The sequence below is a fragment of the Phymastichus coffea genome, unplaced genomic scaffold (genome assembly GCF_024137745.1).
Source record: "Phymastichus coffea isolate CEN01 unplaced genomic scaffold, Cenicafe_Pcof_1.1 PCOF00044, whole genome shotgun sequence".
NCBI lineage: Eukaryota > Metazoa > Arthropoda > Insecta > Hymenoptera > Eulophidae > Phymastichus > Phymastichus coffea.
In genome coordinates, this window is record NW_026706855.1 from 1,060,591 (window position 1) to 1,073,166 (window position 12,576).

General features: G+C 21.3%; 2 pseudogenes; both read left to right on the plus strand.

Annotated features, from left to right (window-relative positions):
* Positions 1 to 618: 618 nt before the first annotated feature.
* Positions 619 to 5,794, plus strand: LOC131664682 (cytochrome c oxidase subunit 1-like; annotated as a pseudogene).
* Positions 5,795 to 7,355: 1,561 nt separating this feature from the next.
* Positions 7,356 to 12,320, plus strand: LOC131664683 (ER membrane protein complex subunit 1-like; annotated as a pseudogene).
* Positions 12,321 to 12,576: the final 256 nt, after the last annotated feature.

The following is a 12,576-nucleotide window of genomic DNA, read 5'->3' on the forward strand; positions in this document are numbered from 1 at the left end:
CTTTAACATATGATAAAGGATGAATTGAAGAATTTTTTAAAAATAATGTGTATAATTGAATAAAATCAATAAATTGACTTAATTTATTAAATTTTAATAATTTAATAAATTTAATAAATTTCATTATATTAATTAATATATTAATTATTTTTTTAATATAATTTAAATAGTTTGTATATAAAATATAATATTGAAGATATTAAGAAAATTATTTATTTTTAAATAATAGTTATAAAATTAAATTATTTATTTTTATATTGAAATTATACTGTTTTATTTAAACTATATAACTATGAAATTATGATTATTTTCAACAAATCATAAATATATTGGTATATTATATTTTATTTTAGGAATATGATCTGGTATTATTGGTTTATCTTTAAGAATAATTATTCGATTAGAATTAGGTAACCCTGGTTTAATAATTGGTAATGATCAAATTTACAATTCAATTGTAACAACTTATGCTTTTATTATAATTTTTTTTTGTTATACCGGTAATAATAGGAGGATTTGGAAATTATTTAATTCCTATAATAATAGGTGTACCTGATATAGCTTTCCCACGAATAAATAACATAAGATTTTGATTATTACCTCCTAGATTAACATTATTATTATCTAGAATATTTATTGGTACAGGTACTGGTACAGGTTGAACAGTGTATCCCCCTTTATCAAGAAATTTATCTCATAGAGGTCCATCTGTTGATTTATCTATTTTTTTCTTTACATATTGCTGGAATTTCATCAATTATAGCATAAATTAATTTTATTACAACTATTATAAATATAAAAATTTATAAATTTGAAACTATTTCTTTATTTTCGTGATCTATAATATTAACTGCAATCTTATTATTATTATCATTACCAGTTTTAGCTGGTGCTATTACTATATTATTATTTGATCGTAATTTAAATACTTTATTTTTTGATCCTGTTGGAGGTGGAGATCCAGTATTATATCAACATCTTTTTTGATTTTTTGGACATCCAGAAGTATATATTTTTATTTTACCGGGATTTGGATTAATTTCTCATATAATCAACAATGAAAGAATAAAAAAAGAAGTATTTGGTACAATAGGAAGAATTTATGCAATAATTTCAATTGGTTTATTAGGATTTATTGTTTGAGCACATCATATATTTACTATTGGTATAGATGTTGATACACTAGCTTATTTTACTTCAGCTACAATAATTATTGCTATTCCTACGGGAATTAAAATTTTTAGATGGTTAGCATCTTTAAATGGAATTAAAATTAAATTTAACATTAGAAATTTATGATTATTAGGATTTATTTTTTCATTTACTATTGGAGGATTAACTGGTATTATTTTATTTAATTCTTCTATTGATATTGTATTACATGATACTTATTATGTAGAAGCTCACTTTCATTATGTTCTATCTATAGGAGCAGTTTATGCTATTTTTGGTAGATTTATTTATTGATTTCCAATTTTAATTGGTATGTCAATAAATTTTAAATGATTGAAAATTCATTTTTTTATAATATTCATTGGTGTAAATTTAACTTTTTTCCCTCAACATTTTTTAGGATTAAGAGGAATACCTCGACGATATTCAGATTATCCAGATTCATATATATATTGAAATGTTGTTTCATCAATTGGTTCTATTATTTCGATATTTACCTATTATTATTCTATATATACCAGCTATTATTATACCATAAACTCCTGATCTTAAAATACATATAATTATTAATAAATTAAATTTTAAATTAAATAAATTAGATATTATTGGAATATTATATCATAATATTATTATTAATAATATATTAAATATTGGTGAAATTCTGTAATATAAATAATTAGATTTTAAAATTAATGACACTTCTTTAGAAAATAATTTTAATGCATCTCTAAAAGGTTGTAAAATTCCTATAAATCCTACTTTATTGGGACCTTTACGAATTTGAATATATCCTAAAACTTTACGTTCTAATAAAGTTAAAAAAGCAATTCTGATTAAAATTTTAATTATTATATCTAATATAATAATAATCAAAGTAAATAATATTTTTAAAAAAATTATTACTTAATATTTAAATATTATAATTAAATTCTAAATTTAATACACTAATCTGTCAAAGTAATAAATTAATTAAATTTAAAATATAAAATATAAATAAAAAGTCCTTTCGTACAAATTTATTTTTATAAATATAAGATAGAATCCGATCTGGCTTACGCCGATCTAAACTCAAATCATGTAAGATTTTAATAGTCGAACAGCCTAAAAATAATTATTTTTCCATAAAAATTTTATCTTAATTCAACATCGAGGTCGCAATCAATTTTTTCAATATGATCTCTCTAAAATTATTACGCTGTTATCCGTAAGGTAATTTAATTTAAATTCAATAAATATAAATAATTATTATTGGATAATGTATTCTTATATTAAAGTAAAAATTTTAAAAAAATTTTTAAAATTTTAAAATTTCCCCAATTTAATAATAAAATTTAAATTTAAATTAATTTAAGCTTAAATTTAAATTAATTATAAAATTCTATAGGGTCTTCTCGTCTTTATATAATATTTAAGAATTTTAACTTAAAATTAAATTTATTTATTTTTAAAATAATAAAGATTTTATTTCATAATATCATTCATTCCAGACTTCATTAAAAAGACAAATGATTATGCTACCTTAGTACAGTCAATATACTGCAGCTATTTAATTTATCATTGAGCAGATTATATTTTAACTTATAAACAATTTTTTAATAAACAGTTGAATAAAATTTTTGCTGAATTCATTAATCTAATCTTTAAATAAAAATATAATTTATTATTAAAAATTACTAATTAAATCATTATATCAATATTTGAAATATTAAAATATTTTATTTTATAAATTTTTAATATTGAATTAAATTTTAATTTTAATTTATTAATTATAACAAATTATGTAAAAATAAAAATTTTTATTTTTATTTAAAAAAAAATTTATAATTTTATATAATTAATATTATTAAATTTATTTCTAATAATATTTAATAAAAATATAAATTAAATAAAAATTTATTTAATTTATTAAATTTATTATAAATTAAATTTATTTATAAAATAACTACATAAAATAAATTTAGATAAGAATTTTTCTTCAAAAATAATATTTATAATATTAATATTATAATAATTATTATATTATTTTAAATCAATTTATTTCGAGATTAGAAAATAATTATAAATTTAAATTACCCTGATACAAAAGGTAAAAATTAATTAAATTAATTTTATTATTATAAATATAATGTCTTTTTCAATACAATAATTATAAATTTATTTAAACTATATTTCTCTAAATACACTTTCCAGTATATTTACTTTGTTACGACTTATTTTTCTTTTTTTTTTTGAAAAAATTGACGGGCGATTTGTACATATTTCATACTTAATTCAAAATTTTAAATTAAAAATTTTTACTATTGAATTCTAATATTTATAAATTATTATAAATTTAATTTTATAATTATTTTAAATGTGACTCTTTTATTGTTATATATTAATTTATATATTGATCTGAAATATAATTATTTAAAATTAAATAAAAATTATTTTTAAATATTTTTTTAACGAACATACATAAAAATTTAATATAAGTAATTCTTTTCGTGGAATGTCAATTATTATATAATTCCCTCTAATTAGACTAAAATACCGCCATAATTTTTAATATAAATAATTAATATTATTAAATTTTATTATCAAAAATAAGGTATCTAATCTTAGTTTATTACAATAATTTATTAATTATTACTTTTATAAATTATATTATAAAATTTTATTTAAATTTTATCTAAAAAAAAATTATTTAAATATATTAATTATATTTAATATTTATTTGTATTATTAAAAACATTAATTTATATAATTTTGTTTAACCGCTAATGCTGGCACAATATTATTCTGTATTTATTATAATTTCAAAATAATAATTTTTTATTGTTTAAATTTATATATTAAATTTAAATTTAAAAAATATATATATATATATATAAATATAATAATTAATTAATTAAATTAAATTAATATTTTTAAAATTTAATTAATAATTAATTTTTTTTGTAAAAAAAATGTTTTTCTTAAACTAAAATTTTAAATTAATATAAATATGTTATAAATTAGTGTTTATGCACTTCAATTTTTGAAATTTAAAGTATAATAATAATTATATTTATAAAAATAATTAATAAATATAAATTAATCTTTATTATTTAATGTTGAATTTTTTTTATATTTAATTTTTAATTTTATTTTTTGAACAAAAATGGCTATTTTTTGAATAAAAATGATATTTATATAATAAATGATTTATATATATATAAATACTTATATATTATTTAATTATTTAATAATTTAGATTTTAAATTAAATATTTATTTATATATAATATATTTATATATATATAAATTTATTATATATATATAATTTATTATATACTCCGTATACTTATATTCTACGACCTAAAATGTATATAGGTTTGCGGGTAAAAATCCCTGATATGCAATTTAATGCATATCTCTTTCATTATATTTGACCTAAAGTCAAGGTATAACTTAGATTTTATCCTAAAATATATTTAAAAAAAAAAAAAAAAAATTATTTTTTTAGTTAAAAGAATTTAATTCTATAAATAAATTAACAATTTATTACTTTTATCAGACATTTAACTATTTTTATAAATTATTATATTTATATTTTATTTTTACCTATATTTATTATTACAAATTTAATTATTTTAATTTCCAATTCTTGAATTTCAATATGAATAATTATAGACTTAAGAATATTAAGAATATTAATAATAATAATATTTGATAAATTAATTAAAGTTGAATTACTAATAAAATATTTTTTATTTCAAACATTAAATTCTTATTTATTTTTATTTAATAGTATTAATATAAATTATTATAATATAATAATATTAAGATTATATATTATAAATATTTCAATATTAATAAAATTAAATTTAAATCCTTTAATATTATAATTTAAATTAATTGGTATAATTAATAAAATTAAAATGGATAACATTAAAGCGATAACACCACCTAATTTATTACGAATAGATCGTAAAATTGCATAAGCAAATAAAAAATATCATTCAGGTTGAATATGAATTGGTGTAATTATAGAATTAGCTGGATTGAAATTTTCTGGATCAGATATCATATAAGGATATAATAAACATATAATTAAAAAAATAAAAATTATAATAATAAATCCTAATATATCTTTGATTACAAAATAAGAATTAAATGGATTTTCAAAATAATTTCTTTTTAATCCTAAAGGATTAGAAGATCCAAATTCATGTAAAAAAAATAAATGTAAAATAATTAAAATAATAGTAATTAAAGGTATAATAATAAGTATAAAATTGATTTAAAGTTGCATTATTTACTGAAAATCCACCTCATAATCATTTTACAATTATATCTCCAATATAGGGAATCGCTGAAATTAAATTAGTAATTACTGTAGCACCTCAAAATGATATTTGACCTCATGGTAAAAAATATCCTAAAAAAGCAGTTCCTATCAAAATAAAAAAAATAATCACACCAATATTCCAAGTTTTTAAAAAAAAAAACGAATTATAATAAATACCTCGTCCAATATGTATAAATAAACGAATAAAAAATATTGAAGCACCGTTCATATGAATGAATCGTAATAATCATCCATAATTTACATCTTGAATAATATGAATAACTCTGTTAAATGCAAACTCAATATTTGAAGAATAGTGTATTGATAAAAATAAACCTGAAATAATTTGAATCAATAAACAAAACCGTAATAATAACCCTAAATTTCACCAAATTAAAATATTTATAGGTGTTGGTAAATAAATTAAAGATATTCTTACTATATTTAATAATTCATTAGATTTCAAAATTGATTTTTTCATAATTAATTTTTCGTAATGTTATTTTTTTATTAATACATATTTTTACCACAAATATTAATATAATTAATAAATAAATTAAATTCATAATAATAATAGAATTTTTATTATATATATATATATATATATATATATATATATATATATATATATATATATATATATATATATATATATATATATATATATATATATATATATATATATATATATATATATATATATAGTTTTAATTTTTAAATTAAAAATATTATTAAATATAATTTCTAAACTATTATTTCAATAAAAAAATTTATAATATTTATAAAAAATTCTTATAATTAATATTATAAAAATAATTATTTTAAATATATTAAACAATAATAAATTTCATTTAATGTTAATTTTATTATTAATAATAAATCTAATAAAATATAAAAAAATAATTATTATCCACCTACAATAATCAAAAATATTAAATATGAAATTCAATTTATTCTATAAAATAATTCTAAATTTAGAGCTCTTAAAATTCTTAAACATAATAAAATGGTAATAATAATAATAGGATGAATAAATTTATTAGTGAAATTAAAAAAATTAATTATTAAATTTAATAAAGTTATTATTATTATTATTAAAATTATAATTCTTAATCAAGTTATTTTCATTCAAAAAATAGTTTAAACAAAATGTTAATTTTGGAGATTAATGATATATATATAATATTTTTTTAATAACTATATATCTTAGATATGAATTTAATTTACAAAATGAACATTTTCTTTAAATTAATAGTTATTTTATTAATTTATTATATCTATTTTATAATATTTTTTATTTCTATATTAATATATAATTATTATTATTACTATATTTTATTAAATTTAATTAGATTAGAATTTATTATACTGAGAATATTAATGATATTAAGTACTTTTATATTTTTAAATTTTAATATAAATATTATTATATACTATTTAGTATTCGTAGTATGTGAAAGAGTATTAGGATTAATATTATTTATTATAATATTACGAGATTTAGGAAATAATAATATAAAATTAATAAATTTCATTATATAATTAAATTTTATTTTTATATTATATTAATTTAAAAAAATTTTTTTTTTTTAATTTTATAATTTTAAATTATATATATTTAATATTATTAATTTAAAATTTTTTAATATTATTTATTAATTTTAATGAATTTTATATAAATTTATATTATTGAATAGCCATAGATATATTACCCAGATAACACAGCGTGCCGGCACGGTTCGGCACGCGCGTGCTCGTTACGGCGTGCCGTCATAATGCAGGCATAGTGCGAGCACGAAAAGCTACGCACGCCGTGCCGTCAGAATGTAGGCATAATGCTGTCACGAAGCGCTGCACGCCGTGCCTTCAGAATGCTGTCATTTTGCCGCCCCGCAAAATATAATTTCAAATGAAAGCATATTGCACGCATTATGAAAGCACGGCGTGCATTGAATTAAAATAAAATAAATTTATATTATTTTGTATTTGAGATGCAATAAACATCTTTTAGTAGTAATTTTGGATATTTTTTATTTATTTATACAATAAATTAATTATACATATTAAGATATCTCAAAATTTGTATACGCATATATACATGCGCATGATCCAGATCGTCTTTTGTTAATATCGGTTATTCGATTTGCGAAGTCCTCCTATTTGTATTGTGTGGGCTGCAGCGAAATTCTGATTTTAGTTCTCTTCCATATATTTTCAAGGTGAGTTCATTTTTATTTAATATTGTAGGAAATACTAGTGTTTAATATCGGATAAGAATATATAGCTATATACCCCTTATATAGCTATATTGATTATCTATGTAGTGCATTTAATTAAAATGTTTTGAATTAGTTTTATTAAAACCTATTCATAATTTGATGAATAATTAATACTAATTTCAATAAAAAATATTTCATCATTCATTTTTATTCCAGGAGACAAAATTATGTAGAAAAAATGAAGTTTGCTAGTTTTGATACGGTTTCAATGGCAAAAGAAGTAGTTGTTACAACTGAAGAAAATGTAATTGCAGCTTTAAGTGTTAAAATAGGTATTTTTATATTCAAATTTAATAATTTAAATAGTATGTTATTAGAATAAATTGAAAATTGACATATGTATCTTAATGTCGGACAACTATTATGGAGGAGAGTACTAGAAAAAGGATATGCTGGTCGCATACAAGCATTCAGTAATGTTACAAGTGGAGAATTGATTTCAATAAATGGTGTCCCAGCTTTAGTCCGTTATTGCAATTTAGCTACTGGACATATAATAAATGAATGGACATTAGCAGAACAAAATCGAGACAGGTATTATTTTTTCTTATAATTCACTCAATTTATAATTTCAAACTAGTTTTTATTAATCTACTCTTCGACTAATGATAATAGATATGACAACTAATGAGTTTAATGCTACATGAATTTAAATATTTTATAATCCAATAAAAAAGTATTAAAAATCACTTTTATACATATTTAAATTTTGTAATGTCTATTTCAGAATTGATTCTCCATTTATATCATATTCTACAGCAGGGCTTTACAATAGTGAAAGGTTTTACTTTGTCAATTTTTTTGCTGTGCACTATTAAATTTACAATTATAAATTGTATGATACACAGAATTTTTCATAAATCTATATTTTTTCAATATCTTGAAATGATAGAATTTGTTTATGTTACATGTTCGATAAAATATGAAATGCATTTTATGTGTATTTTCATAGGCAATTCAATCAAGTAATACTGTTGTAATGTTTGCAGGATTGAAGATGTTTAATGGCACATGAAGGATGGAACCTTACATCACATTCTACTAATTTATAATAATGGTATTGAGGTCACCTCATATCATAGTAAAACTGGAGAAAAATTGAAAAATAAGAAAATTTCTGCACCTTTCATATCTCAAGAAGCCGAGTAAATATTTTATATCAAAATTATCTTAATTATTTTAAAATAGAGTTTTTTATTTATGGAGATAACTTATTACAGATGTATTTGAGCAGCATAAAATTATGTTTGCTTGAAAGGTGACAACAATTTAGCACTATTGTTTTATATCAATATATTTGAACCTAAATCGGAGTCGCAGTCAATAACAATTAACACTATATTTGGCGCCGGTGCTCAAAGACCTTACAAGTTTACACTATACTTCCAGGAAACATATCTGCAATATCTATTAGAGCTGGCAGTAATAACAGAATGCGCGTGGTCTTATTTGAGAAAAGATTATTTCACGAGATATGGATGGATAGACATTTTGTATGTTACTAATTTAGATAGCAAAAGAGTAGTATTAGAGTCATCATATCAAAAGGTGAATATAAGAAACTAATATACGAATCTAGCGATGCAAGAAATATTTACTTATTTGATTCCAATAAATATTACATATTTTAGAATAAATGAAATTTGTTTTTAGATTACAAGAATTACCATAACTGAACTTAGCATAAATGAAGCTCAATCTGAAAAATTAGCATATGTAACAAATAGTTTACTATTTAAGCCTGCGATCGTTGCGGCCGATTGTTCTTGTCAATCACAAGTGTCAAGAAGGAAAACGTGTAGATTTTTACTCTCCTCTGAGGACAATATACTGTCAGTTTAGTCCAACAAAATATCATCTAGACTAGAGAGGAATCTATTTCACAAATATTGTAACCGTTGAAATTGTTGAGTTGCCAATGTCAGATCGTGATCAAGCACGATCAATATAATTTTAATTGTTTTAGTTAACAGTTCAATGAAATTCCGTCAATTTTGAGTTTCAAGTACATCTTATTCTAATTCAATAAATCAATATATTAACTAACTTTCTTTTACGAATGGTTGCTGTCCGGTCATGATGTTAATAGTTCATGTAAGTAGCATATACGTATAGGCGGCATTAACATTTAAGTGTGGAGTTTGATTTTTTATTATGATTTTTTTATGAAAGTATGATTTTAAAAATTTGAAATTTTCATCTTAAATTTTTCGTCAGCATGAGGGTTCTAGTGTTTATTAAGCGTTTGAAAATATTATTTTCAGGCATTTGAGTATCAATATAAAATCAACTATATTGTTGAATTATTATTAGATAACAATATTTTCTTAGCGTGTTAACTCTTTACAAATAGATTTTTTATTAGATTAATTTATTTAATTGTTTTAGTTTTGTCAAACGTTGAACTGACTAAATAAACTGATGTATTGCGTTCGCTAGGCTTTAATTTTTAAGTTATTGCAGTATTCTTTTGAGTTGTTAATATCTAAATTGTTGATTTATCTTCTCTTTTAGAAGCAAACCAGATAAGCGTTTTCATGCAAGGAACTTTGGGCTTTGAACCACAGTAATCAAATCAACGAGCCGATTTAGTTCGTGATAAATTTGGTTTACATAAAGTGATTGTAGCTGTTACATCGTCAGGGAAGGTGAAACTGTTATATCAAACTTGAACGATAGATAAACTGATTTTAATTTTCGTGTGACTTATATTAACAATTTATTATTATAGCTGTACGGAATAGAGTCAACGAAAGGTGAAATAATTTGGCAATCACAAGTCTATAACATCAAAGGCTTATCTCAGGATTTTAACAAGATAGTTTTGTATGTTCAACGTGGAAGTAGGCACTTTCCGCATCCACCTCAGTGCGCATTGCTTGCAATAGGTAACGTAATTTTTAATTTTATCCGCATTTTCAATCGCGACCTTTAAAGTCGACGTAAAATTAAGAGTATTATTAATTTTGTAGACCACTGGAAATGGAATGATATACACTTTCAACCCAATAAACGGACAGCTACTGGATAGACTGACAAAGTTGAATTACCAAATCAAGCAGTCAATTTTGTTACATGCATTAACCGATATTTTTCTACGTGGTATAGTTATTTTGGATGAGCACGACCGAGCGCACGTCTTTCCAGAAAGTGCAAGCGCTGTTGCAACTTCTGCTGGACGTACTACTTACATCTTCACTGCCGACAGAAAGACTGGTGTATTGTCCGGATACTCGCTTACTTATAGCAACTCGCAGAATCTAATCGCTCACAAGTTGTGTAAAACTATTTAAAAGCTTAAAAGCTTCCACAAAGATTGTGATATATTTTTAAAATTCATTGCCTTCGTTCAGGTATGGGAATTAGTTTTCTCGTCAAAGACACAACGGATAACACATGTCGTCTCAAAAAGTTCAATCGAACGTGTTCATTCGCAGGGTCAAGTGTTGAGTGATCGGTCAGTTTTATACAAATATATCAATCCAAATCTGGTTGCTGTCGTGACTCAAGGAATAGGTGATGCTTATAAAAGTTAATTTATTACATCTATAATAAAAAGGACTTTGCGAAAACTAATTATGTTTACTCAAAATCTTGTTTAATTATTTATAGATACTCTCAATTTGTGTCTTTTTCATGTCGTACCTGGATCAATGATTTTCTCCATCGTACACAAGAGAACCAAGGGACCAGTACATATTGTTCATTCCGAAAACTGGGTTATTTATAGTTACTTTAACGATAAAAGTCAAAGAACGGAAATAGCTACGTAAAGAAGCTACGGAAAGAATTGTATGAGAGAAAAACTCAAAGCAATACTACAAGTAAATTGCTTAAAATAAAAATTGTTACATCCATATCAATTCATATTTAACACTAACAATAATAATTTTATGTTGTAGTTTTCTCATTATTAACTAACACAAAGTTACCTATTGTGGAGAGGCAAGCTTTTATATTACATTTGTCAATTGATTCAATGCAAGAAACGATTACAGAGAAAGGAACTAGCAAACACATCCTAGGTGAATAATTTAATTTAATATCGAATTGTTCCACGATTTACTCTTCGATTTTTAATATTTTAACCGGAATGTTATTCATTCAGTTGCATTAACAAATGGCGGAGTGTTGAAATTTCCCTGGATATATGTAGACCCAAGAAGGCCAGTAAATCCTGAAATATAGGAAGAAGGAGCCCGAATTGCCGATACACATGGACGGCATTGTAAATTACAATCAGAGTGTTTCTAGGGTATCTGGAATTCATACTACTCCTATTGGTCTTGAAAGCGCATGTTTAGCACATGTATAAGTAATGGAAAAAATAGTTTTAGTTTATGAGTGGTATCGAAACATTGTTTATTAATAATTTGAATCAAAAAACCATTTTATTTACTTATTTGCTTACATCTTTGTTTCTAATTGTCGTATCGAAATAAGACTTACAATATGAGATTTCTGTTAACATTTTTTACTTGGTTCAATATCTTTCAAAATTAAATTAATTCATTTTAACAACAATAATTTTCATTGTTTGCAGAAATGTTAAAAATTATAAATGATTGTATGTACTAGTCTTCTTTATACAGTATATAACCATTATCACAACCATATTCATTTATCCAGTATATAACCGTTTATCATTTTTAATATTTCTGCAAACAATGCAAGATATTGTTGTTAAAATAAATTAATTTAATTTTAATAAATATCAATCCTTGTGTTAAATTTTATCATAAATCTAATGCCGCAAGGCTTATCTCGATACGATAACTGGAAAAAAAGATATAAACAAATACTAAATAAGTAC